Below are 26,312 nucleotides of genomic sequence, written 5' to 3'. Positions count from 1 at the left end.
GATAAGTTCAAGCTTCCCTCTGGAGACTTGTACATGTATTTGCAAATGAGATAGTTCTGATGTCTGCTAAGGAAAAAAAAAAAAAAGAAATATCTCACAACAGGAAAGAATTTGTTTGGAGGAATCTCTCCTCCACAGCTGAGACTTTTAATCATTGTCTGCACTAGAGAAACTTTATGCGATGTTCCCAGCCCCGCAAACACCAGCTCTTCTCTGCAGGATTTAGCAAGGGAGGGGAGCAGTATGGCTCAGGCATTTCCTCGTGCTGTTTGCAGGACTGCCACCCTTCGCACACCGGGCTGTAAGAGCCCAGTTCTGTCCCCATTAAAGCCTAATGAGAGCGCTGCCATTTTCTTCAGTAAGGATTCCTTCTGAAGCAGTGGACAGGAAACACGAGGAGAGTACCAGATTTCATGGCTTTTAATCACAAGGGGTGTATTAGTGCCTGCCAGGGTGGATGGAAGAAGGAGCTTGGGAAGGTGCAAGAGGAGCCTTCACTGGCTTTTTTTGGTAGTTGTTTAGATAACCGCTAAGGTGATGACTGTATCCTTCTAACAGCATCGTTTTTAAAAGCACTCCTGGACTATAAAATGCTTTAAGCTCTGCTCCCTTCCCAGCCCTCATTTTCTTCCCATGTCCTGGGCTGCCGCAGGAGAGAACGGAGTATTGGCCAGGTGCTGCTGCCTGCCTCCCTGCTCCCCGCGGTGACGGATCTGTTCTGCCTCTCACCCTTCCTGTTCACCCCCGTGCAAAGCTCTGGGAAGGTGCCTCTCCTATGCAGACAGTCCTTCCAGGTCTCGGTGGGTCCATGGTGGGGACGATTCTGGCAGCCTGCACAAGTGTCCCCACAGACTGATGGCAGTAAGCCCTCTGGCTCAGGGCAGCAGAGGTGGTGAGGCTTCTCGTGTGCAGGCTCAGAAACTAGCACTGCATCTGGTTCCCATTTGTGACCGAAGATTGTGTTAGCTGAACAACCCAGAAGAAGATAGCTTGGATCTGAGAGAGACAGAAATACTTCAATTCGTGCAAAAGGTGACAGCGCTCCCCAGGAAAGCTCCGTCCTGTCCCTGGTGGACAGGCAAGGGAGTATTTAAGGCCCTGACATTAAGTTATCCTCTTCATTTTTTTCCCATCACTTTCTGAATGTTCTTTCTGGGCATAAGTGGCCCTTTAATGGAATTGTTTTTTCCTGTATCTCATCACGAGAGCTGCACATTTATCCTCATGTTTGGAAAAATTTCTAAATATTCACATAAGCTTCAGCATAATTTATTTTCTTTTGTAGCTTAATAAAATCTTGGGTTTCATTCCGTCTAGCTATCTTTGGGGATTTACAGAAGGCCAGTGGGGCTGAAACACAGGACTGAACTAAGAGACAAAGGAAAACAAACAACTGTACAAATACCTAGACTTTGCTCGGAATGCAATGATGCAGCCCCAGCGCTGCTTTTTAAAGAAGACGGTAAATTATTAATACTTCTAGGAGGAAATGAATACAGTAGTGATTCTGCAATGTCTGAAATGTAATGTGTTTATGAAGGCTTCTTCCCCGGTCCTGCTGAGCCAAAGCTATACCAGATCTTTGCTCCTGAGTGACACATTGCCCCCTGGAACGCACCAGCACACCGACACACGGGTCCGCAGTTTCCCTGTTTTGCTGGAATGTCACCAGTGCCAGAGACTGATGTTGCAGGAGAAAAAAATTTTGTGGGCAACCATCCTTCCTTGCCAGTGGAGGGTCTGTGTCTCATGCAGCAGAATCTCTTCCCTGCTGAAGACGTGCAGCCAGCCAGACATTTTTGTCCCTGTCCCACCCTGGAGGTGGCTGAGCACGGCTGGAGCGTGTGCGGCTGGTGGCACCGGGGCCTCAAAAGATGCTGGCTGTGATGGGCTTTGGGCTGCTAGAAAAGCCTCCCCTTTTCTTTGAGATCGCCAGCTCCTCTTCATGCGGAGCATAGATGTTTATTTGGTGTAGTGAAAAAATGATGCAGAAGTAAGAGATTTTAAAAGTTATTGTCCTGCTACCATATTTTGGCTCCCGTGTCTCATGCCAAAAGAGCTCAAATCTTCAGGTTGATTTTCAACATTTACAGGAATAACAGATGCCTAAAAATATTCTAAAAAGGTGTCTTTTCATGTCAGTAGTCCTGTAGAATTCACAGTCCCGTAGAAATATAACGGCAATGATGATGTCAGACTACCATGGGTTTATTTTTTATTTTTTCAAGTGCATGATGGTTGTGTCTTTACCACAACTTCCGTACTTTTTTGAAAGGTAATTTGCAGAATAAGGCAGGAAAAGGGAATTTGTGATTTTGTTGTTTCTGGCCTGGCGGAATGATGATGCAAGGAAAATTGACACATTTAAGTTCCTTAAGATTCATGAAGACTCAGACTGATTTTCTAACCAATGAGAGTGAACTGGAAAGCTGTATAATAAGAGGGGAAATATTCGACCTTTTTAATTTTTAAGACTCTCTTGTTTATAAAACGTGGGACCCCATGACTAGAAATATTCTAATATTCTATTTGCAGGTATCTGGGTATAGCGTTACATTGGAAACTTTGTTACTAAATCAGATATTTTGCTAAATACAAGCTAAACATTAGTAAGAGGTTGTGTGCTATGGGATGTTTGCTACTAAGGTAAATCCATAGTTGGGTACAGGTCGCCTGGGGCACAGAGGGAGTGCGTTTGGGTACACCCCACTTCCTTCAGGCTACAGGAGATTTTCCACTTTATTCGCCCCTAGAATTATTTCAGGTGCTTGGGACAAATGTATTTTCTTTAAAATATTCTTTATATCAGGCAAAGATCAAACCCAGGTTTGTTTAGTTTTAGAAATTATCAATCACCTTTTTAGTAAACAAGAGTGATACTTTGTTCCTCAAAATGGAGACATGCCTGGATTTCTCTTAAAGCAGACGAAATCGAACAACACGGAGAAGTAGATACAGTAAAAATATTGGAGTAGTTAATCATGTTTTGCATTTTAAAACAGTCTTTACTGAGACATTTACTATAAACATGGCAAATGAGACGTGTTCATTTTAAAGGCCCTTCTGTTGTGTTTATCAAATAGCTGTTATAGTATTTACAATGCTGTATTGAGTTGGAAAAAATCTGAAGCTGTTTTGTGTATTTTCCCTCAAGGTTAAAGCTTTGAATCATGGGATAATGTGTGATATCTCTAGGGCTTCTTGAAACAGTTCAAGAACACACACAAAGGACTGTGGTTTGTGCTATATTTGCGCAGAATTTAACATCATGTTCCTTTGGCTTAAGAGCAAAGACGAAGATATCAAGGAAAATATCCTTTCCTTTAGCATCAGAGTATACATTTTAACAGAAAAATCTTGAACTTTTTTGCAAGGTCCAAAAGTTAGTCACACACTTCTTTTCTCTGTTGTGATTTTTCTTTTAAAACTGCCCTATTGGCCTAATAGGAGGAGTGAAAGGAAATGCACTTCAAAGAACGAATGTTCCCCTTTTCAGTTAGAATTTACATTTTAAACAAGTTATTTATGGTTTGTTTGTGCTAAGGCAAGTTACAGTATTTAAACTCAAAATCTCTCTCACATTTAAAAAGTAATTGTCAAACAAATATTTTGGTCATTTGAAAGAAAAGCTGTGGAAAGTTAAAACCCTTGGTATGTATTTATAAAATATAGCTGTCTTGCTTTTTCAACTGAAATGTCCCAAGAAAAGCTAGTGAGCTCTCGGTTGAGAGTTGTATTCTCTCTGGTTAATGATGATTTCTTGTGAACTGCTGGGCAGAGGTTATACAAGCCAGCTAGTGTTTTCACTTAGAAGCGAATTGAACTTGTGCTCCATAGTTTTACAGCCCTGTTTGACCGTCTCCATGAGGCTGGCTGCATCCGCAGAAGTGACCATGATTTACACCGCGGCTCTGCAGCCGCCTCCAGTTGTTTCAGGTCAGACAGGACACAACACACGGGCGTGTTTCTGCTCATCGTTTTTTGGGGGCAGCTGTAATCCCTCATAAAAACCCAACGTTATATTTGTAAGAAAATACCTTCTCTTTCTTGAGTTTTAGGACCACATAATTAGCTAAGGGAAATCATTGCAGTTCTTGTGTCCCCTAGTATTTTCCTCTGTTTATGCTTACTTTAACGTGCCAAGATTAATGCATTTATTATTTTGTAACTTACTGCTTTCTGAGTTATTGTCTCTGAGTGGTTTCTGTATGTATAAATATGCCAGTCCTAGAGCTCTTGGGTATTCCTGTATCCAAATACCTCCCAGTCTTTAATGTATTTCTCCTCTGCGCCACCCACGGAGCTATTGCTCAGGCGTGCGGAGAATAAACAACTCATCTGGGGTCACAAAAACTCTGTGGTAGACCGAAAACTTGAACCCTGGCTTCCGCAGCTCCCCGACTGCTCTTTTTCTTACTTTTTTAAGCTCGCTATTCTTATTGCAGAACTCAAACGTGCTTCACTTGGTGCTTGCTTAGTGGTTGTGTGTGTTACACGCAGACCCGAGGGTCTGTTCCGTAGCCGGGCTGTCTGTGGGCACGTTGGTGGGACAGTAAGCGGTTGGGAAGCTGAAGGTGCAGTGGGGCTCGGGACCGGGCAGCCACCAGCCCACCCTCCTGCCTTCCGAGCCCCTGATGCCAGAGGATGTCCACACTATGGCCTGCATGGGAGACAGGGTGGGTTTCAGCGCTGGGGGACAGATTTGTGTCTATATTTTGCTGTCATTCTGGAGTTTGTCAGGAAGCCAGGGGCTTCTGTTGAGGGTTGGTGGATCCTCTTTCATCTTTCTGGCCTCAACATACAGCGTTTAGCCTCTGGACTTGGGTAATGCTGTTTCTAACTGTTCCCTCCTGTGCAGAAACAGCATGGTATTTTATAGTTAGACAAAAAAGGTGGATTCGGACATTTGTGTTCCTAACTTGTACAACTTGATATCTATTTGAGTAAAATATGAAGTGCTGGTTTTGCTCATTGTTATCTTTTTAGAAAGTTATCTGTAAGCATATTTTTAGAGTCTATACTGTTTATGTGTGACACCTGGGTACTACTTACTGATTTACTTACTTACTTTATAGCCTTACTCAAATGTTGCCTGAGTTGTTTTCTGGATATTTTCAAAGGGTTTACGAAAGCTTAATATTGCTGTGGTCTCTGTACATGAATGGTTGCATGGAACTGATTATGATTCATTCTTCTAGAGGGGTTTTTGAAGTTAGCACTTTACATCCTATTCATGCGTTGCAGCTAGTTCTTCAGCATGCTGCGTCACTTATCATCTTGCACATTTTACAGCCTTGTTGTGCATAATCTTTGCTGGATCTGTTTGGCAGGGGACTGGTCATACAGTGTTAGTCTCAGCTTTGTTTTCCCATTGGATCTGTTCCTTCAGCAGTTTACATTAGTTTTAGAAGGTGACAACTGTGCTTTGGGTGATTTGCCTAAATCAACACTTCTTCTGGAATGAAATAAAGTGCAGAAAAAAGCCCATATACATCTTCGGAGGCAAAGCCTGGGCCTTGGTGAACTGTCATCGCTCCATCGACTGCAGTAGAACAAGTGCAGGGTCAGACCAGCTGCAGCTGTCCCTAGGGAAGCGCAGAGCTTGGCTTTTATTAACCTCTGCAGCTTCAGTTTTCGTCTGTGCCTTCAGAAATAAGGCACACTTACAAGTGAAATCATGGTTAGCAACTAGACAGTTGCCAGAGAAAGACAATAGAGTGAGCTTCCAGACTAATTATCTCTGTGACGGTGGTGAATCTTGCTCAGGCCATTTTCCGTCGCTTTGGCTTTCTAAAAAAGGAGCATCAAACATTTGCCAAATGAAACAACACCTTGGTGATAGAAATTGAAAATAAGGAACTACTTTTACACTGAAGTATTGAAGTATATTCTTTCTTTTCACAGTAATGTGGTCAACTTCAAGGGTGGCAACACTCCTTTGTTCAGGAGGTAGAGCTGTCTCATGGGCCAATCTAGAGCCGTGCCATTTCCACCCGAGCAAAAAACCACAGCACAGTCATGCCAACTAATAAGTATGACAGATGCGCAACTTTGATTTGCTTACAATTAAATAAAATCTTCTGCACACACAATTTGTTCTTGTAACTGTGTAACTACCTCAGTGATTGCCTTTACAGAGTAGTGTCTATGTTTTCTTTTGAGCTGCCTGTATGTTCTAATGTAAAGCTTGAACTCCCCTTTGGATTCAATATATTTATCCTCAAGAAACTCCTACAGCATGTGGGTTATTCCTTCCAACCTTTTTTTCCCCTGTGCCGAAGTGTTGAATTTACGCTCAGGAAGCAAACGGCGAGGTAGGATTCTTGTGTTGAAGAGGTTAGAAGTTAATGTAGACAGAGGCAAAATCAAGGTATGAAGAAATACTTTAGGGGAGAATTAGGGTATTGGTGGTTAATGAGTAAAGAGCAAAGAGGGGAAAAAAAAAAAGGTCTTGCATAAACAAACCTGCCGATGAGGCTCGGAGGCAAAGGTGGCTGAAGAGAAGTGAGAAGCTGCTCTGGGTGTGAAGGAAAGACAGAAAACAGAAAATAATAGTGGGGACAGTAGTATGGGAGGAGCTGGAGGGGAGCAAAGATGTAGGTGGTGTGAAAAACATAGAATACTGTAAGTTGAGTTGGCAGTAATAACAGGAAGCCACTGGAGAAATTCATAGGGGATCTCAGCAGCTCACTTCAGGGTGGAGTGGGAAAGAAGAGTTGGAGGTAAGGAAGCTGGACAAAGAAAAGCTGGAACAGTCAAGATGGTGAACCAGTAATGCAGTGTTCTAGCAGTAAGGAAAGTGCAGAGCTTGGAGCTGCTGAAGAGAAGAGAGAGACAGAACATACATAGATACTGAATTTATTGTCTAGCTTTGCAAGTTGTATGTAAAACTGATAAATAGTAAACACCTATAAGTTTTGCTTTTATCTTCAAGGCAAACAGTTTTCAAGCAGGGTCCTCCTGCCTTAAAACAAGTTTTTGTTTGTTTGTTTTAATTAACACTGCCATTTTCAGATGAAATCCAGCAAATGTTCAGAGGGTGAAGTAATACATGTATGAAAGGAGAACTGTCTCTATCGTTTGTGTCTTCATGGTATGGGTTGTTGTATAGGTCAGAGGTATGTAGTATGTAAAGTACTAGATTTGAGATTCAAATGGTCAGGCTGGAAAGTTGACAGTGTTGTCGGTTGTTTCAGTAAAAGCAAGTACAGAAACCAACTCAGGTTTCTTATCCTGTTGGCCAGAGGAGCTGGGACGTTTCCTGAAGGTGAAACACTTGAGCTTGGAGGGAGGAAAGAGTGCCAACTGCTGCAGTCAGTGTCGTGACGTGGAAGCATAAAGAGCATATTGGGGGGAAAAAAAAAGTGCATGTTGCAATAACAGCGAATTGCAACTCCTCAGAAAATGCTTAGACAGATGACTTTAGAATGAAGGTAGGATAGGGAGATGTCATGGTTCAAATGATAGTACATTCACTATGTACTCCCAGAAAAAGGAGAGGGGGATATATTAAACAAATATATCAGATAACTAGATTTTGAAAGGTGTCTTGAGTTCAATAACCTTACATGGCCCAGACGAAGTTTCTTCTGAATTCTGCATTGCTGAGAAAGACAGTCTCCTTGGAGTCCACAAGAAGTCAATGTCAACAGGACCTATAGCAACATTTCCCTGGTTTGCTGAAATAGAAAGACACAACTTCCCAAGGTTATTTTTGGGAACCCAGCATATTCTGGGGATGGGATGTGCTCTTCTGAAGCTCAAAACCCTCACTGGCTTCAGTTGCTTAGTCAGCAGTTATGAAGCACAAAGAGCATCTACACCATTAGAGTACCATAAACAGTGAAAATGTTTGACCTGTGGTTTTTTTTTTCTCCAACTATTAGACCGTTTCCCAGAACTCAAGAGAGTTTTATTACTGAAGTTGGTTAAATACAATTTAAGCAAACCTATTGCTTCTCATTCTAGCACTGCTTTTTGGATTATGACTGGATGTAATCTAGTATAGGACAGGAAAAAAAAATATATTTTTTTTTAAAGTTTACTCCTCCGTTTTTTATACATAATCTGATCTGTTTCCCCTATTGTTGTTGTTCCTCTGGTAGAAAGCTACATGAGAGCCTAAAGCTTTTTGGGAATGTGCATGGATAAACTAGGGTAATACCTAGATTTCTAGATTTTGAGATTGAGGCATGATGCTTAAACCCAAAGGTCTCTGTCTCCATCTGTTGGAATGAGAAGGGCATAACCCCAATGGCTGCTTGTTTGGACATATCACAATGAAACTGTAATTTCATTTTAACTGTGTCTTCCACTATTTTCAGCCTAGCCAACATTAGCAACAGCAGCGACTTGATGTTCTGCTGTGCCATGGGGGCAGAAAGTTTGTCTTCACTGGAAAATCACAATTATGGCAAGACTTCTTAAGGTGCTGAAACAAAGATTCTGCTTCCTTAAAGACAGGCTGAAGTACTTAGAAATATGTGTGATATGAATTACTTAGGATCCAGGCCAAATCCCTTTGCGCTCAGAGGGATCACTGTCTGACCTCAGTAACAAACAGACCTGGGCCTTAGAAACAGGTGAAGTTTCTCTCCTACTTTAACCGAACTACACACCATACATCCCGGCCCGGGGCTTGAGTACAGAGAGAGGTGTGTAACCCGCCCCAGCTTAACCCCTCCCAGGAGGTCTGTTCAGAAGCTGGTTCTTCAGAATTTTCCTCCTTGGAGACGTTTCCCTCCTGACCCGTAGAGCTGCTTCACTGGAGAGTTCTCTACCTCCACCTCCTCTGGTGTGCCACGAGTGATGCCAGGGATGCTACAGGAGTCACCAGGAATTGGGCAAGTCTCCATGTCCTCTGTGCCTGCCTGCGGAGGAGTCCCACCTCCAACCTTACGCTGTTTCTTCAGTGGGAGAGGGATGACTTTGCACGCTGCATTACTGTAGAAGGGAGTTTTCTTTGTCAGTCTGTTGGAACCTTATTCTGTGATTTGGATAAAATGTGTTTATAAATGTTAACAGAGTATATAATAATATTTTTCTGCTCATATGACAAAGAGAGGGTACTATTTATAAATGTTGGGACAAGTTCTTCCAGTGATGCTGATACAGTTGCATCCATGTAAAATGTCAAGAAAGTGAGAGAAGTAAGCTCATTCGGTTTTCAGATATCCTTATATCATATCAAGATATTCAAAATGGTCCAGTGGTAAAAAGGATTGCAGTAAATGCCTGAAATCAAGCATTACTCTTTGAGGCATTAAAGGACAGGTTTATGACAGGTTCCCAGAGGGAATGTGGGCACCAACTAGGATTTTCAGCAATCCTCATCTTATGCAGGAGCAATTTGCTTGGATGCTTTGGGAAATTATGAGTCGCCTGTCTGTCTTTATGTGCATAAGCACCTATAAAGATTGTCCCTGTATTGGTTCAGTAAGAAAATTTCAGCCTAGCAATTATTTGATGATGAAGCTACCTCAAAATCAACTGTGTTGGTCATCTAACTCAACATCACTAGAGATCCAGGAATTTCAGTTTACTAGGCTGAACCCACTTTCTTCTGTGTGTTACCTTTTGCTGGGTGTTTTTCTCTTCTGTAAAGAGAACTTGCAGCTGCTGTGGCTCCTGGCTGGTGGCCATTCAGGCGGTGGCTTGGTCACTGCCGTAGATCCTGGCTCCTCTGGCTTGCCCTGGGGATGCACGGCAGAGGAGTCCCATGGGGCGAGGACAGTAGCAGCAGCAGCCTTTGCAGACCGCTTAGTCATTTCTTCTTCCTAATGATAAAGGATCTTCATCCCTTGGGATTCGTCTTCCTTTTCAGTTGTTGTTATTTGGTTTTAATAGTAGAAATAGGTCCTGCTTGGACTGGTGAGGATTTAGTATGCTTTTGGTTAGAGCTGCAGATGTTCCCCATGTCCGTTGCCATTGTAATCAGCATTTGAAGAGGTCAAGGCTCAAGGAGCAAGGACTGTTGCTCTGATGGTGCCCAGTGCCTTGTCTTGGACTTGGAGAAGAGTCTGTCCTTTGAAATGGTAAAGGTTTTCAGTACTTTCTTAAACAGTTATACAGCACTTTTCATTTCTTTGTTGTATGATATTTTAAGTGTCTTATCCTATCTCAGCCTGAGTTTTAGAGTCCATCCAGCAGAATTTACCCCGGGGACTGATTTAGTTTGGCTTTTCACGAATTTAAGAGTACACGTGTCTGTGGAAAGGACAATGTTCCCTTTGACAGGTATTTGGAACTTCATGGTTTAATAGGGTTTTAATGTAGTGCTCATTAGGTTAATTAACCCTCTGCCTTGGTTAAGCCACTCAGTGCGTATAAGCTCATATCACTTCCAAGGGAGGCTTTATTTCTGTTAGCAAATGAACTTCAGGCTTTCAGAAGTACTAGCAGGTTATTCAAGAATAGCACATCTACCTTAAATACGGTGTTTTCAAATAAAACCAAGAGAAACCTCAATAAAGCCGACCCATTGTTATCTGAGACGTTGAACAGTCAGTTGCAAGGTTGTCAAAAGAAGCTTTGAGATGGCAGGTTTTAAACAAAGATAACACTTTTTAATGCATCGCATGCAACCAGACTAGTTGACATCGCCCCAGCTCTTCTTCAGAGGAGAGAATATTTTTTCTGGGCTGACTCTATGCTTGGTGGTATTTTTATTCCTCATATAGATTTCACAACAAAACAAAGCAGTTGTTGCTTAGCTACCCCTCTGGAGTGATGGTCTCTCACCATTTTGCAACTCTCTAATCTCAATGTTGAATTTTTCGCTTGTTAGAGTCTATTTTTACTGGCTGGCGTTTTACACAGACGCTTCTGGAACTTTTTCATCTGCCGGAGTGGGATGGCTGTGTGCTGCTGGCTTAAAACTAGGAAAGGAGCCTGGCTGAGGGGTCTGGGAAACATCCCACACCAGGAACCCTACAGCCACGCAAACCTGAGTTTGCTGTAGGTTCAGGGGTAATACTTACTCTGATGAAATCCCTTGCTTGGGGTGAAAGGGTCTGTATTTCTTTGCCATTACCGCATGGCTCTGTGTTAAGAATAGATATATTTTGGATGAGGATAAATACCAGAAAGCAGAATATCTGACTCCCATCTTCTGCAAGATTTTTTGACTGAGAAGCTTTAAATTGGCATTTTGGAGTCATGATACTAATTACTGTAGAGCACAGCAAAATGGAGCTGGCTTGACCATTTATGCAGTAAGAAACGAATCTAGAAAAAAATCTGTAAATGATTTCTGTTGAAGGAAAGAAGGCTTGCCTGATGGCCACAGCTTGTACCTTTACCCTTTTTATGCGGCATAAGGAAAGAAAGGGGCATAAAGGAAGAAAAGGGGTTTCCTTAATGAAGAGTAAAATTGCAGAGAAAAATCTCTATGTGGTTGAAGACTGCAGACTCTGTTTGCACCAAAATAAGGAAAATACTTGGCCAAGCAGTGTTAAGTTTTGGTTACTCTCACCTGGAGGAGAAGCTCTCCAGGGCGTGTGTGCTCTCACCACCGAGCTGGATCTCTTTGCCTCCAGCTATCTTTCCCGCATGGCATCCCAAGCAGTGGTCAGCCGTACTTCCAGAACTAGCCCAGTCTTCTTAAACACAGCCCTTGTCGCCGTGCTCTGTACAGCTGACAGATCTTGGCGCATTTCTATCAACCCTGACAATACTTAATTTATAGTCAAAATCAGAGTCTGTTCCCATAAAGCTTGTTACTTGACAGCATTTATGTTGCATGACTAATATGGCAATGGCAGCAATTTGCAATTAGCTGTGCGTGTCTCCTTGCCTCCCTGCCACGTGTCTGTCTAAGCCTGACCTGCTTCCCTTTACAATTTTCTTTCTCTATAATGTATTTTTTTGAGCTCACAGAGGGAATTGTGTGACCTGGATAACTAAATGGATGAACGAAAGCTGGAGACTTTAGATCATCAGTTTAGACCTGACTGTGCTGTGAAGTCACTGTCATCTCCTGGCTCGTTAGAGTAATGTGTAAGAAGCCAGTGGACTCGGAGCAATTCCTCAAAGGCAGGTGCCCCACCACGGCCCTGTTGGCTTTGTGCTGGGAGCCTCAGCGGAGAGGCCATGCCTGAGTACACCAGCATGGGTGGCGAAGAAAAGACCCGCTCATCCACGGAGCTGGCCTCCCTTGGGGACGGTGGGGGCATCTTGCCAGCTCTGTGCTGGTGACCTGGGGCTGCCAAGCGCTGTTTTGTACTTGACAGAAAAGGCCAGCCTCTAGTCTGGAAATGCGTGCTAGTACCCAGCTCCCTGCCAGCGTGTGGAAGGTATCTGTCTCGTGGCTGCAGGGCATCCTCACCAGCACCCAGAAAAGTGTGACATTATCGGAACCTGTTTGAAGCCCGTGTAATAGTCTATATATAATCTGGTTCATTCCCTTTGACTCCAGTTTCACACGTCTGGAGAGAAGGATAGTTGAGTGGGTTCCAGGAACAAGGGACCCCACGCCACCGCCGGAGGGAGAGGGACGGAGGTGGGTGAGCCGGCACCTCCCGTTCCTGCCTGCCCCTTGCAGGAGCAGCACCGACATTGTCTCCCTTCCCCCAGCCGAGGCCAAGATTTCAGTGAATCAAAGCTATAGAGTAGAGTTGAGTCAGAGCCAAGGCAAGGCTCTGGCTCAAATCCACCAGCTAAAAATGAGCAAAGCTTTTGAGCCTGACTGGAATCTCTCAAAAACACCAACCAACCAAACAAAAATCCTTCCCCAAATCCTTGTTGTCATTTTTTTTCCTTGTTTTGGTAAAATCATTCATTGCATTTTCATCTGTTTTCCTGATTTTTCTCTTCTTTTTTCCCCTTCCTGACTATATAGATATAAATGTATCCCTGTATGTATGTATATTTTAGATGCTTTCAGCCAGTTGTGGAAAGTGTTCCTTTTTGTGGTGTTTTCATTGAGACAATCAGGGGCAAAGTTCTTGTGGCAGTGCCAGGTCTAATACCACAGGAAGAGCTGTGTCCGCTGGAAATACCACAGAGAGTACAGAACCCGCAGTATTTTCTAAAAACACAAAATGGTTTTGAAAGCAAGTCAAATACTGCAAAGTCAGCTCAGATTATTATTTTGTCTTGAATTGTTTATTTGGCTTTGTTTTGTTTTTTAAAATGGGTGCTGAGGAACATGGCTTACGTTAAATCTGTTTTTTGCCACCATGTCCTTCCAGTTGTAAGTGCTGCCGTAAAGTAATGGAAATGTCACGATTGCATCATTTCTAGTCCTTTAGAGATACACAGTTCAGTCAACAGGCAGGGAGCTGCTCTACCTTGAGGTTTTGTTGACATTGTGTCTTTTTGTTTTTGCAGTCTTTGTACTCCAGTGGCATTCAGAAATACAGCCATGGCCCTGATTTCTGCAGACTTGTATCTCTGAATGAGTCCTACTGAGATAAAGTGTGCTACTCGGTGCACAAGCGCTTGCAGGATCAAGGGCCCCAGTCTGTAAGAAAACATATCGCGAGTAAATAACCTTATGGAGAGGGGGGTGGGGAGTAAATCTCTGCCACTAAAATGAGAGCAGTTCTCCCCAGTCACTAGAATAGCATGGGACCGTTTTTATTTTCCTCCTCTACTTCGAGAAGTAGTTTGGGAAACACTATTTTGATCTTTTGATTAAAATCAGGGCTATTCAAGACTGCAAGCAAACTATTGAATAAACTGTTTCTCCATGAAAGTCTATATCACAAGAAGAGATTTTTAGAAATGAAGAATCCAGAACAGGCAGGGAAGCAAGGGTTGAATGCTGAGGTTTGGAAATACGTCCTTATGTTTATGGAACAGCTTTCTTCTGCAGGAAGAACAGCCAACTCAATGTATTATTAAGTAAATGATCTCCCAGTGACAATGAGTTAATAGAGGTTGTTGTGCAGAGGATAACAGATGGCCCCTGGAGTGAGTACGCTCCTGGGTCTCGGTTGACACTGTAACCTGTAAGAACCCTGTGCAACTGGGTTGTGAATGGTACAAAGCCAGGAGTCTGCATCTTCTCTTGGGACAATTCTTGTTATTGCAATATGAGCCCTGCGACCGTACGCGTCAACTCTAGCTTAGGGAGGTAACTTCAGTTACTTAGATGTCAATTTAAAGGTTTTTACTGCTTTCACCAGTGCTAAATTTTACAGTTGCTTAATTACATTGCAAGTTAGCGCTGTTGTTTTTCACCTGTGCTTCAGGTTTTGTTATGTGCAGGAACATGCTACTAGAGCTGCTCTGCATGCTAAGAAGTCTCCTTTTGTAGCATGGAACAATTTTTTTTTTAAGGTCTAATTCTGTGCTTTAAGGATCTGCTGTCCTCCGTCATGAAAAAATGAAGAAGGACAATTTTACACAGTTTATTGTACACCACTTCAAAGACATTGTCCACTTGAGGGGAGAACTTGGTAGCCTTGTGGGAAAAGCTAAAGCCGATGTATAAACACCATGAAAGTCAGCAGACTTGCAGGGAAATTTGGGTGGAGCTCCCTGACTGGAATATTTGTGCAGAGATAGAATCCTTTTCCTCTTTGTCTTTAATGTGTTGGCGTTGTCCACTCAGGAATTCACGGTGCCAGTGGCTCTCTGGAACCCTTGATGGATCCCTGTCTGTCTCCAAGAGTCGTCCCTGATGAACATGAAGTCACATGTGCTCAATGGGGCAGCATCTTCTTGTGTCTTCTGTTCTTATCCACCGTATCTGCCATTTTTATGCTTGCTTCTCCTTGAGGGAAGGGTCTTTCTGACTCTTCAGTATCGTGTAAAAATTTTGTTTAGCTGTCATGCATTTTCTTGATACTTTCTTTCCCATAATCACTGATTAGCAAGATGTGTGTGTATATGCAGATTCTTCCTTTCTAATTAGCCTATTCTTAATGCGCCGTTGATTCACTGTCATAATCCAGTTTTACGTGACCTCACAATCCTCTTGTGCCTCCTCTGTCCTGGCGACACAACGCAGTCAGCTCCAGACAAAAGCACGCAGACAATTCTGTTTCTAAAAATGCACTTATTACAGGTTTAAAGTTGACACACGTCAGCGCTAAGCAGAGCCCTCATCTTTTCCCAGCCCGCAGTAAATGTGACACTCCTCGTTGGAGCCAGCCCAGTCCAGCCCTCTGAGAGTCTGGGAAAACAGGCCTTGCAGGGAGCCCCAGAGGTCAGCAAAACAGGCGCTGTCGGACAAATTAAATATCAGAGCAGAAGTTTTCAGAATCTGTGCTGTTTAACAACAAATCACATCTAGTAGACAGCAGGAGTCTGAATACGTGGTGTAAATGAGGCATTCTCTGTGCAGTTTTCTTCACGTCCCTTAGATATTTAGTTATTTATTGCTTTACAGAATTTCTTCAAGAAATCCATAAAACTGAAGCAAAGGTAACTAAATCAAAATCAAGATAGCACCCAGCCATGCATGGGAGTCACGGATAGCACACGTAACCCCAGCAGGCCAACTCCCATCTTAGTCTGCGTGTTGTTTATATGCTACGTGCCATTTTCTGCCAAAGTAAAGATTCCTATCATCCTGGTGGCTTTCTTTGATGTCCAGTGGGGCAGATGGCTTGTACATATGGAGGAAACTGGAAAAGTCTATGTTCTGCCATATCCAAAGGTCATGCTTCCTAGAGACTTCTCCAGAGTCAAATCTTTAAGGGTTTTAGTGTTGTCTGAGAATGAGTAAAAAAAGGGCTTTTCCACAAAACAAACCTTGGTCTTGATAATGAGCTGTGAAGCATTCCTGGAGGATGATTTCAGTTTTGAGCTTAAAGAGGGCACAAATACCGTAGTTTTTTACAGGTTAAGGGAATCACAGTTCGCTGTGGCTGCTGACGTGGAGACCGTAGGTTTTACATTGGTCTGTGCATGCAGCTCAACCGGCATGGGGGCTGCTGCCCAGGATGGGGGCTTTACGTGCTGTCAGGGACAGGGATGCCAAGCTGGAGGGGATAACAGGTGTCTGACGTGTCTACCAGCGTCACCGGCTACGGGCTGGGAAGGGAAGCAGGCTCCACCAAAAAGGGAGGGAAATCCCCACTTGACCATGGTGGATCCTCCTGCCTGTGCTCTGCCGGGAGTGCCAAACCATTCCCAGGAAGCAGACAGAGGGTGATCCCTGGCTGCAGCGATGGGCAGAGCTGGCTGCACCGTGTGGTGGGGACGGGCGGGTGCTGCGCTGTCTCCCTCACCGCGGGGACTTGGGTGGCACTGAGCTGGGGGTGGCTGTGGGACAGGCTGACAGCCCTCTGCCGCTGGCTGCTGAGGGTGCTACTGGTCTGGCTGTGGCCTCCCTCCATCTCTGCTTAATGGAAACGAGAGAGGACAAGTGTGTGTTTGAGAAAGGGAATGAATAAATAGGGCTGGAAGTGCAGGGGGAGATAAGACTGTTAGAGTGAGGGAGGAAAAGAGGAAAAACACTGAAATATGAGGCAGCGAGGAGAGAAAAGGCAGACAGTGAGGCAAAGGGGAAACAAAAGTACGGCAGACAGTGAGCAGGAGGAGTGCTTGCTTCCTCCGCTGCCCTGACCCTGCTGACCGAGCTCTCCTCGTCGTGAACTGTCCCACCCCAGGGCACAGAGCCCGACTTGTCCCTGTTCTGCAGCAGAGCCTGAGCCTGACCCTCACCAGCCCCGCGCAGGGCAAGGTCTGCGGGAGCAGGGACAGGAGCCCTCCCCATCTGTCTGCTCCTGCCTGCTTTCTGACGGACTGATCCTTCACAGCATCGATTCCTTCTGTTTCATACTCTTGGGTCTCCTTAGGAAAAGTCATCTCCTTCAAGGCAAAGTTTGGGTTTGTGGATGCTTTGTTTCCCAGTATGAACAATTCCAAGCTGAGGGAGGGGCAGGGAGACATCTGTGCTAGCAGATGGGCTGTTTCACGCTGCTGGCACAGACACACACCTAGGATGGCAAGTCCGTCCTGGCACCGATTGCAGTAAGGCTAGACAAGGTGTGAATGGGTTCAAAGAGCGTACTTCTCAGTATGGGTTCGCAGCACTAAAGGATTTTGCAAGTAGTTCCAAGGTTCGTGGATGTTTGAGCTCCTGACTTGCCTTGCAGTAGTGTCAGACTCCTCCCGTCGCTCCCCTGGCCTGGCAATGTGGACTTGGCTTTGGTTTTGACTGGGTTAGAAAGGAACCAGTCCAAAGCTTGCTTTTTTTTTTTTTTTCCCCCCTCCCCTCTCTCCCCCTGCACCAATTTGTGATCCATTACCTGTTGCTTGGCAGACCTCAGCGGGCTATGGATCTTACTGCCTGGTCTCAGAGCTGAGCCCTACCTCTCATGACTGTCTCCTTCCTGTCCTGCTTGTGCCCTTTTCTTCTTAGAAACTTAGGAGTATATGCAGCAGGATAACTGCAGTTGCTAGTGGGAAAGGTGTACGTTGCTCTGTGTGTGCCAATTAAACATGCTACTGTGTTACGAAAAATGTCTTTCAAAGTAAAATTCAGTGGCAAACTCCCCCTTACTTCCTACTCATTAAAAATAATCTAACAGTCAGTAAAAAGCTTTGCCAAACAAAAACATAATAATCTTTGTAAAGCTGCATCATGGTGTTCAAGCTATATTTTGCCAGAGACCATTAACTGGACATGCGCTCATGGATGAAAAAGAAGAGTTGTGAACCCTGTGAAGCTTTCCTTGTGCCCTATAGAGTGTGGTTTGTTCCTTGTGCTGCAAGAGAAGGAATTTTTATGGCCTTCTCTAAATTAGTTTTCAGCCTTGCACTGGAAAACCTGTTTTTTTCTCCGGAAGGGAATTGCCATTTGGATGGCACGCCGCTTTAGATGGCGGAGAGTCCCTTGTAAAATAGGACAGGAGAGGCTGAAGCTAACCGGGCAGACTTAATTTGACTGAAGTCACTGGAGAACTGTGTTGCTCATATCTTCAGGCAGACAGAAAGAGCGGCACTAGTTATACCTGTGCCGGAAAGCCGCTTTGCTTTTCTGCCAGATGGGAAGTTGTGACCCGGTTACAGGAGTTTGCAGGCAATCATTTTTCAGAGAAGAACAAAAGAATGAGTCAATGCAAGTAACCGGGGGATGCTGAGGTGGATTAAAGAGCTGAGGGAAGGAGTTCCCATCTATGTAGTTGGAGCCTGAGTGGGCGCATCACCAGGACTCTCATCTGTCCAGAAGGAGGGGGGAGACGAAGGTGCCGAGGCTCCCATGGAGTGGGGTCCAGGGCTGCTGAACTGCAGGGCTGCAAGTGGCCTGCAGAGACACTATGGCAGACGCCGTGCCCCATGGAGATGGATGCTGCTTCTGGGCTCCCAGAGGCTTCAGCCTCAAAGCGCCTACAGCCAGAAATGAAAGATGAGGAACAGAAAGGTTCCTCCCTTAATCGGCCATGGTCTAAGTGAGGCAATGCCACGGGGATCCCCCTTTAACCTTGCTTGACAAGTGAAGAATGTTTATACCACTTAGTAATACTGACATCTTTGTTCCATAGTAAAATGAGACATAGGTAGTTTTGTGCTATGAGCAAATGTACACTTTTGGTCTGGTAACACTCTTTGATAAGGTTAATATGATCATTTCAATGTACTTACAGCAAAGGAATAGCATCTATGGGTATTCTTGCCAAATAGATTGTCTCTTATCTGCTTTATGGTCCAGGTGGTCCAGATACTGAACAACTATTGGAAAAGAACACAAGAACCCTAAAAGTGAACAGAGAGGTTTTGTAACTACATCTTTCAAAGACCTTAAATGGCCACATCCCTGACTAGACTTCTACCAAAAGAAAAAGTTGCAAATGTTTTCACGCTTTCTCTCCTCCTTCACTGCCAATGCCCAGCCCAACTTCTCTTTCAAAAGCTGATAAAATTGCAAATGCCAGAAATGGGAAGGAGAGCTGCAATACCTCCTGCAGCTGATACGTTCACAGTGGGACACTCTAACAAAGATGTAACAAGCAGATCACTATATATGATCTCAGTTGAAAGTAATCACTACAATTTTCAAAATGGGGTGCTGATGGAAGAGCTTCTAAACCTGCAGTTAGGCACTTTGAATGAAATATTAAGAGGAAATAAGGTAAAACTTTCATGTGGCATTAACTCTAGGGTTGATGAGGTGATTTTGAAGAGGTGATTTACAATTTTAATTTTTTTTTTTAACTAGAAATACTTTAAGGTTTATATAGGTGCTGAACTATCCCATTCTCACTGAGCGTGCTGCCTGCACCAAAGACTGTGTGTCTGTTTTAGCTTTGAAATGTCATTTCATAGAATTGTAGAATTGGGTGACTTTATGTGAATTCAGAAGCTGACTTTCAACTAAGCTTTACACAACTTGTAAACAGAAAAAACCGAAGCTTCTCATGCTGAAGGTTGATGCCAAATTCTTTGGTTTCTGTGGACTCTTTCATTAAGATAGATTTTGTCTTTAGTCATTGCAGTGTTAAGGAGAGCGGATGGAAAGTGAGGCAGCCTCTTCTACATTGGCATGTAGAAAGGGAACTTGTGGTCTCTGAGTTTTGCTTTGCTTTGCCAGAGCAGATCTAACAGACTCTCGCTGCGAGTGTAGTGACACGTGTGAGAAGTAGCAAAACTGCCTGGCCAGGTAAGAAAATAAACAGTGAATTTGAAGCCCTTTTGAATATCAGCTGTAGGAGTGTCACCTGGGGCTCTCGAAATGGGAGGCACCCAGAACTGGAGGTCATTTCTGGAGATTTATTTCAATGCTTGACTGAGTCCTGTTCCCCCTTCAGTACATTTGGAAACTCTACATGGAGCAGGGACGAGTGGAGCATTTACAGCATGCTGTAAATGCACTTCTTGAAGGAAATTTCAGCTTCTCTTTGCACTATGTGTGGTGTCTCTGGGGCCGCTTTTCCTCCCAAGTGGCTGAAAAACGATCACACTTTCTTCCCTTTTTCTTTAGAATTTAAGCAACTCTTGTAGTTTCTAGGATTAAGAACTGTGGAGGTAATGGTAGTAATGGAGGATTTTGACCCTGGCCAGAGGACTGCACAAGCCTGTGTCATACGATGCGCTGCCAATCCCACGGCTGCGCAGGCTGCCCTCACCTCTTCCCTGGGATGAGCCCTGTGTGCCGCTGAGCCGTTGCTTTTCTTCAGAACCCTAAATTCACATGCTGACTTCTGAGATTACTTTTCAGTTGGGGCATGGTTGTAATTATTTTTAATGTATTAAAGACGTAAAGAGCCAAAGTCAATAATTTTTATGACCTGTTTAATGGCAAACATAAAACCAGATTCGATTCCCCAATCACTTTTGTGTTTTTCTGCTTTGGAGTTGGGGATGGAAGGTTTAAAAAGTTGAATTTCAAATGTAACACGTTAGGGTTTTTGATACCCTGACTTACTCTATTTTTGCTTAATGCATTTTCTTGGACGAACAGCTTTTTTCCTTACCACTTGTTCACTGTTCCACTGGCTCCTGTAGCAATGGATTAGGCACAAAACAAGCATATAGGCAGAGGGGTTGGTGCGTTTTCTGTGTTCTGGGGACATATACAGTACTGGAGTAGGAGGGATGACCTGGGTCATGAAGGTCAGCCCTATGCTATTATGGGCAGCCACAGCATTAAATGTCTTTCATAAATGCATCCTGTACCGTCTCAAAGCTAATTACTTTTCAGCCTTTCCCTGTTCCTATTAGAAGGTTGTTCCGGATCCTTCCTCTTCTGAGGGTTTCTAATCCTCCTTATTTCAAGTCTAAACTTACTTATGGTGAGTTGATACTTACTTCTTCTTGTGCCAAGGTTTTCCTTTAGCTTCAGTAGTTCTTTTCTCTGCTTGCTCTTTTTCTGTTCCAGCATTTTCATAGAGAGCAGTCATGTATCCTTTCAGCCTTCATTTTGCAAATTTGTTTATACCCAGACTTAGACTGTGAATAGTAGGAAAAGGGCAGAAGGAAGGACAGGTTTCACATTAGAAATCTGGGTCCCTCTGTCACTAGATATTCTTTGGGCTTATTTACTGTTCTGAAAAGCTTGCCAGTGTTGCTGACAGATGCAGTGTCAGAAGCAGCAGTGCTAGACCCAGTTAACTATGGCTGTTACTCTGGTCTATTGAAAGCACTGCCTTCCACTATGGCAGTGCTGTTTCCTTGTGTCACACCCCATCCATCTCCATCCCTCGCTCCATGTCATATACTTATCTGTAGTATACATATACTACAACAAGATGTTGCCCATCGTTGTGTTTGGCTGGTACAGCACAACAGCATCCCAGTCTATGAAAAGGGCTCTTGGATATACGGGTGGTACAAATGAATGTGAATGGTGGAGCTGATGGGAAAGCAAAGCTGAAAAGGCACTTGAGGCTTTCCTATTGCAATAAAAGCAGCAAAGATTGTTAGAAGGAGCCAAATCCAGCAAAGCGAGACTTGATTTAGGTCTCCTCATCTAAGACTTTGATCCTTAAACCATGTGGTTAGATGATAGTGTGGAGGCACATGGGGACTTACTCCGTTGCGTAAACACAGATGCCTGGTGCGTCCTCACCGTGATGCCCTGCAGTATCTGGGATGATCCTCCTGGGCTGCTACACAGCGTACGTAACACACGACCCGCACCAGCAGGGCAGGCCATGTCGGAGGTACCAGGGCATCACAAATGACACACAACATTTTAGATGTTTAGACCTTTAGATTAAAACGTTTGTGGATCTTAAAAGTTCTCTTTCTGGGCATCTTTGTTAGTGTATCAGCATTCTGATGTACTTAGTTGAAGTACAAATACCAACTATTTTGGCAAGAGGGAAAACCAGGGAAAGCAGGTTAAAAACTCTAAAACAAACCAAACAGAACTTGCCTGGATGTCCTTTATTACAGCAGCCCCCCTCCATGCTCTCCCTAAAGCATTTTGCAGATCATCATTAATAGAATTTCTTTCTGAATATGTGTTGTCTGTCACGTGAAGTTTTGATTGCACAAGTCTTGCATCTCAAGTGGTGAGGCTCTTCGTACAAAAAAAGGACACTAGTATATGGAAGAATCGAGGGCTGTGTCTCAGACTGCAGAGTCAATGAGGTAGAGGCCAAAATTCTGATGTTTGCATGTAATATCAACACCTAATTAATATGTTACAACAATGATGAATAATCATGACCATCTCGTTCAAGTCCTTCTCCTTGTATTATATTCCCTATTAGATTTTATACTAGCCAGTTTTCTTTAGACACTGTGTTTGCCAATTACTAGCATGCGAGTGATAAAAAACTGTCCAATATTAATGTGTTGCAGGTTTTGTCCCTCACCTTCTCCCCTCGATAAGACCGTTGTTTAATTGAGCAGCTTTCAGGTCTGCAGGCTCCATTGATTTATTTCATGCAAGTTCTTTTTAGTTGTCTGTGTTGTTACTATGGCAATAGGAAAACATAAACAGTATAAATGAGTAATGGCGATAAGGAATTGTTAGCTGGCAACAGAGATGATACATTTTGACCCTTTGTGCGATTTCTTTGTTATTTGAGGACTGAAAACAAAAGAGGGATGGATTTCATCTGTCACAGGAACAATATCCAGGTGGAGAATATGCTGAATTGGGAAGGGATGCATTAACCCCAGGGCAGCCTTCGACCTTTGGTACCTGTGACAAAGCCCCGGGGCCCCAAAAGATGTCCAGAAAATGTTGGAATGAAGACCCAGACTTGGTTGCTATTATTGTGTCCTGGAGTCTGAGCTGTTCTGGCCCACATCTCTGTTTCTGTAGGAATTAATTGTCATCTGTAAAATGTTGGTTGGACTTAACTCCTCGCATTGTTTTACCTCCCTGAGAGATTCCAGTTCTCAGCAGCTCCTCCCACTCTCCTCCTCCCAGCAGGAAGGGCAGCGTCACCACTTGACTCGTGGCAATCGGATGGGGGGTTCAGATGCTACTGGGGGACTCCCAGATCTCACAAGTCCCCAGGGACCCTGCTGAGCGAGTGCTTTGCAACACGGGCTTTGCCATAGGTTTGCACAGTCCAAACCCGATGGAAGCCCAGCCCGCTGGTCTGAGGGCACTTCACAAAATGTAATTGCTAAGTCATGTGTAAAGTTTAAAAAGAAAAAAACAAAAACAAAAAATAAAAACCAGTTACTGGAAGTTATATTCAAGGCACGGCTTCTTGCTGGTGTAAATCCGTGCAGCTCACTGGAGTCCGCTGCGGTGACAGCTGATTATGCTTTCCTGAAGATCTGGCCATCTAATAGGTTATTTGCTGACTCCTCGTTCATATCTGTTAGAAATGCTGGGGAGGGGGGTGTAGTGTTACGTGTGAAGGATTTTTACTGCAGTTGCCTTCAGAATTAGTCTTCCCAGTTTTGATTTAAGTTTAAATCAGATTGCCAACATTTTTATTTTGTCCAGACTTTTCAAGGAGTAAGATGCTGCAGAGCAGGAGCTAAAGTATCAAAATCTAGTCATCCATATTAAAATGAATTTGGATTCTTTGAATTAATAACTGCAAAAGCAGTGGAACAATGACCAGTGACTTGATAGATGCCCAGTGTAAACAGATGATGAGACTGGTGCTAAGCCTGTGCGTTGCCATTGCTGCTTTTCTTGCTTTTAAGGACTGTGATTTTAATAGAATCTCTTAGGGAGTCTTGAGCTTTTAGTTGTATATCTAGAAAGCTGTTGGCAATTAAATGTACTTCAATCAGTTGCAGCTGTGAAAAGTGCAACTTCCTAAATAATAGTCAAAAGGGTCAGATCCTCACCTGGAGCACTCTTACTGCTCCCGGTTCTCACATTCGTTATTCTAACATTCTAGTGCCCCTTAATAAGGTCTGTTTGGGTGATGGTAACAGCGGCTCTTGGTGCATGAAAGGTACTTTTGCCTTAGAAGACATGGAATTGAAAACAAGAAATGCAATATTCAATACCAAAAGTACTGGAGGTGTTCTTGGCATGGAATTGTAAAAATCCTGATATATGTTAGTTTGAATTTTACGCCTGGCATATGGAATATAAGGCATGATACCGCAATGGAAAAAAGAACATATTGTTTCTAAAAACGCAAAGCCTATTTATATGGTATAGGACGTAGTTTCCTGCTGGGACAGCTCAGGGACAGGACTGCGAGGGCTGTGCCTGCTTTGGCCAGGACTAGGTTTACCGTTGTGTTTCGGCGGCGTCTGTGGGAGCACATCCACTGCATCGCTCGGGGAGGCTGCGCCGAGGAACACTGCATGTCTCGCATCTCCCCAGCCGGGCTGGGACCAAAGGCAAAGCACAGAACAGAAATCATCCCAAATGAACCTGCCGTGAACCAGTTCATTTGGGATGAGATGCTGAAGGGTCCATAAAGAGAGCAGAGCGTTCGCCCCTCGGATTCCACTTGGTGAAACACAGACCTCGTTCGTTGCCTGCATGGTGAGCTCCAGTGCTAGCACCTTTCAGAAGCTGAGATATATGAAAATGGGAAGCTTTGGAAGTTTATGATAATGACAATTTCCTGGTAATTTGAGATAGTTGGTTACTGTGTAGAGAGTCAGAGAACAAAGAGATGCGGTATTGATTTCTCTGTATCAAATAGATGTAGCTGCATCTATTTCCTAGTCTCATGAGAATACTTAGTCCTCCTTGGCTTAGTTGCAAGAAAGTCAGTTTATTGCTTTTGTGCTATAAAGTTAAACCCGCAACTTCCTAGCAAATAGAAATTATTCTATTTTCAACATGGTTCAAAGCTCACCTGGTACTGTACAATATGTACATACAGATTTAAAAAACTTCAGTTGATCATAGGCGTAATTTCCTATTTAAGCTGTGTTGTACTCTGAGCCGTCCCCTTACAACAAGCCAAGATAAAAGAAGAAACATTTCTCCATTCTAAGCAGTCAATTAGGCATTACACAAGTATTTCCTTTATACTTTCTGGTTTGCCAGAGCCTCATTCAAATTTAAGATAAGTGTGGCCGGCCTGGTTTCTTCCAGTAAGCTTTTCTCTTTCCTTTTATAAATCTATGAAGACTTCTTTTATGAGTTTATGTGCTCTGGAGATGTCAGTAAGCAGTAACTGAGATTTGTATTTCATTCTGAAATATCTATGAGAAATGTAACTACACAGTTACCTCCTGCTAGGATTTCTAGTGTCTTTACTACAGTACGTAGTTAATCCCAGCAGTTGTAATAAACAGTGACATTCTCTCTTTGGGGAACTGACAAAATCAGCCTACGTGCAGTCCTAAGAGCAAGATGTAATTCCGATAATGTCTAGGTTGTCTGATTGAAAATGAGTGTGTATTATAAACTTCCTTGTCTACAACACCAAGCTGTGATACAGCAAGCACTTAAGCACAAGCTTAACTTACAATTATCTTGACTTTAATGAGATATGTTTGTTTGTTGGCCTGGGTACGGTCCTGTCTTGCGGAGATGCGGCGCCTTGGTTTTCAACAGAATAGTTTCCATGAAAGTCGGTGCTTGTACTCTCTCTAGGCATTTCCTAGAAATTGGGATTCAACTGGTACAGATCAGCAGATGCACTTTCTGTGTCCAGCTGCTTATCTGTGTGTACCTGCATCCCTCTGCAATCTCTCCCATAAGTTGTGCTCAAAGTATTTTGAGCTATTGCTCACAAGTTGCAGCTTATGCAGCTACCATAACAGCGTTTACAACATTTTTTTTGTGAGTTTTAAAAATTGTTTGTAAAGGCTTTGACTTAAAGGAAAATAACAAGTCCTTCTACAAACTAACCAGCCTTCAAATCTGGAAAAGGCTGCTACAGAGTGGGAGGGAGTAATAAGTTTTTCATTTCCATGGTGAATGGGGCAAGAAATACTATATTCAGCCTTAATTATAGAGAATATTGAAGTTTGATAGGTTGGAAAAACCTCCAAGCAGAGAGGACAGTGAAGCAATTCGGTAGGTTGCTGAGAGAGTCGTGGAGCTTAAGAGCAGCTTAGGCAAATGTGTGTTAAGGGTGACATAACTATATTAATCCTGCCTTGGGACAGAGGATGATCTCGATAACCTCTGCAGATGCCTTCTAGCTCTGTGATTTGATGTTCTGTCCTGTGAAAGTATAAGCTTTTCTTATAGTGTAAATTATTGACTGACTTCTTTGCCCTGTGCAGGATGATCTCCTGTCTCTGGCTACATTTTGTTCTGGTTTACCTGTTCCTGTGTTTGCTGCTTTGCTAGGGCATGCACTGGAACCAGCTCTTTCCACCTTTGGCCTTTATTTACATGGTAGCCCAGGTTACTTCTATCCGTCCGGGACTATTAGATGTGTGATAATCCAAATGCTGGTTTTCCTATTGCATGTCTTCTCTGAAAGGTGGCAAGAAGACAACTGTCTGAATATTGATCGAGGGTCTGAGTTTGGGCACAAAACTTGATCAGGCTGATCCTTGTCCTTTCACCC

At 43.5% G+C, this 26,312-nt stretch overlaps 1 protein-coding gene across 10 annotated transcripts in view; it reads left to right on the top strand.

The window, feature by feature from the left end:
- PDE8A (phosphodiesterase 8A) overlaps positions 1 to 26,312 on the top strand; it is a 169,110-nt gene that overhangs the window by 68,849 nt on the left and 73,949 nt on the right. The gene's annotated exons all lie outside the window — the stretch shown is intronic.

Source organism: Rissa tridactyla, chromosome 9, assembly GCF_028500815.1.
Source record: "Rissa tridactyla isolate bRisTri1 chromosome 9, bRisTri1.patW.cur.20221130, whole genome shotgun sequence".
NCBI lineage: Eukaryota > Metazoa > Chordata > Aves > Charadriiformes > Laridae > Rissa > Rissa tridactyla.
The sequence above is the reverse complement of the archived record's forward strand: the minus strand, read 5'-3'. Positions and strand labels throughout refer to the sequence as shown.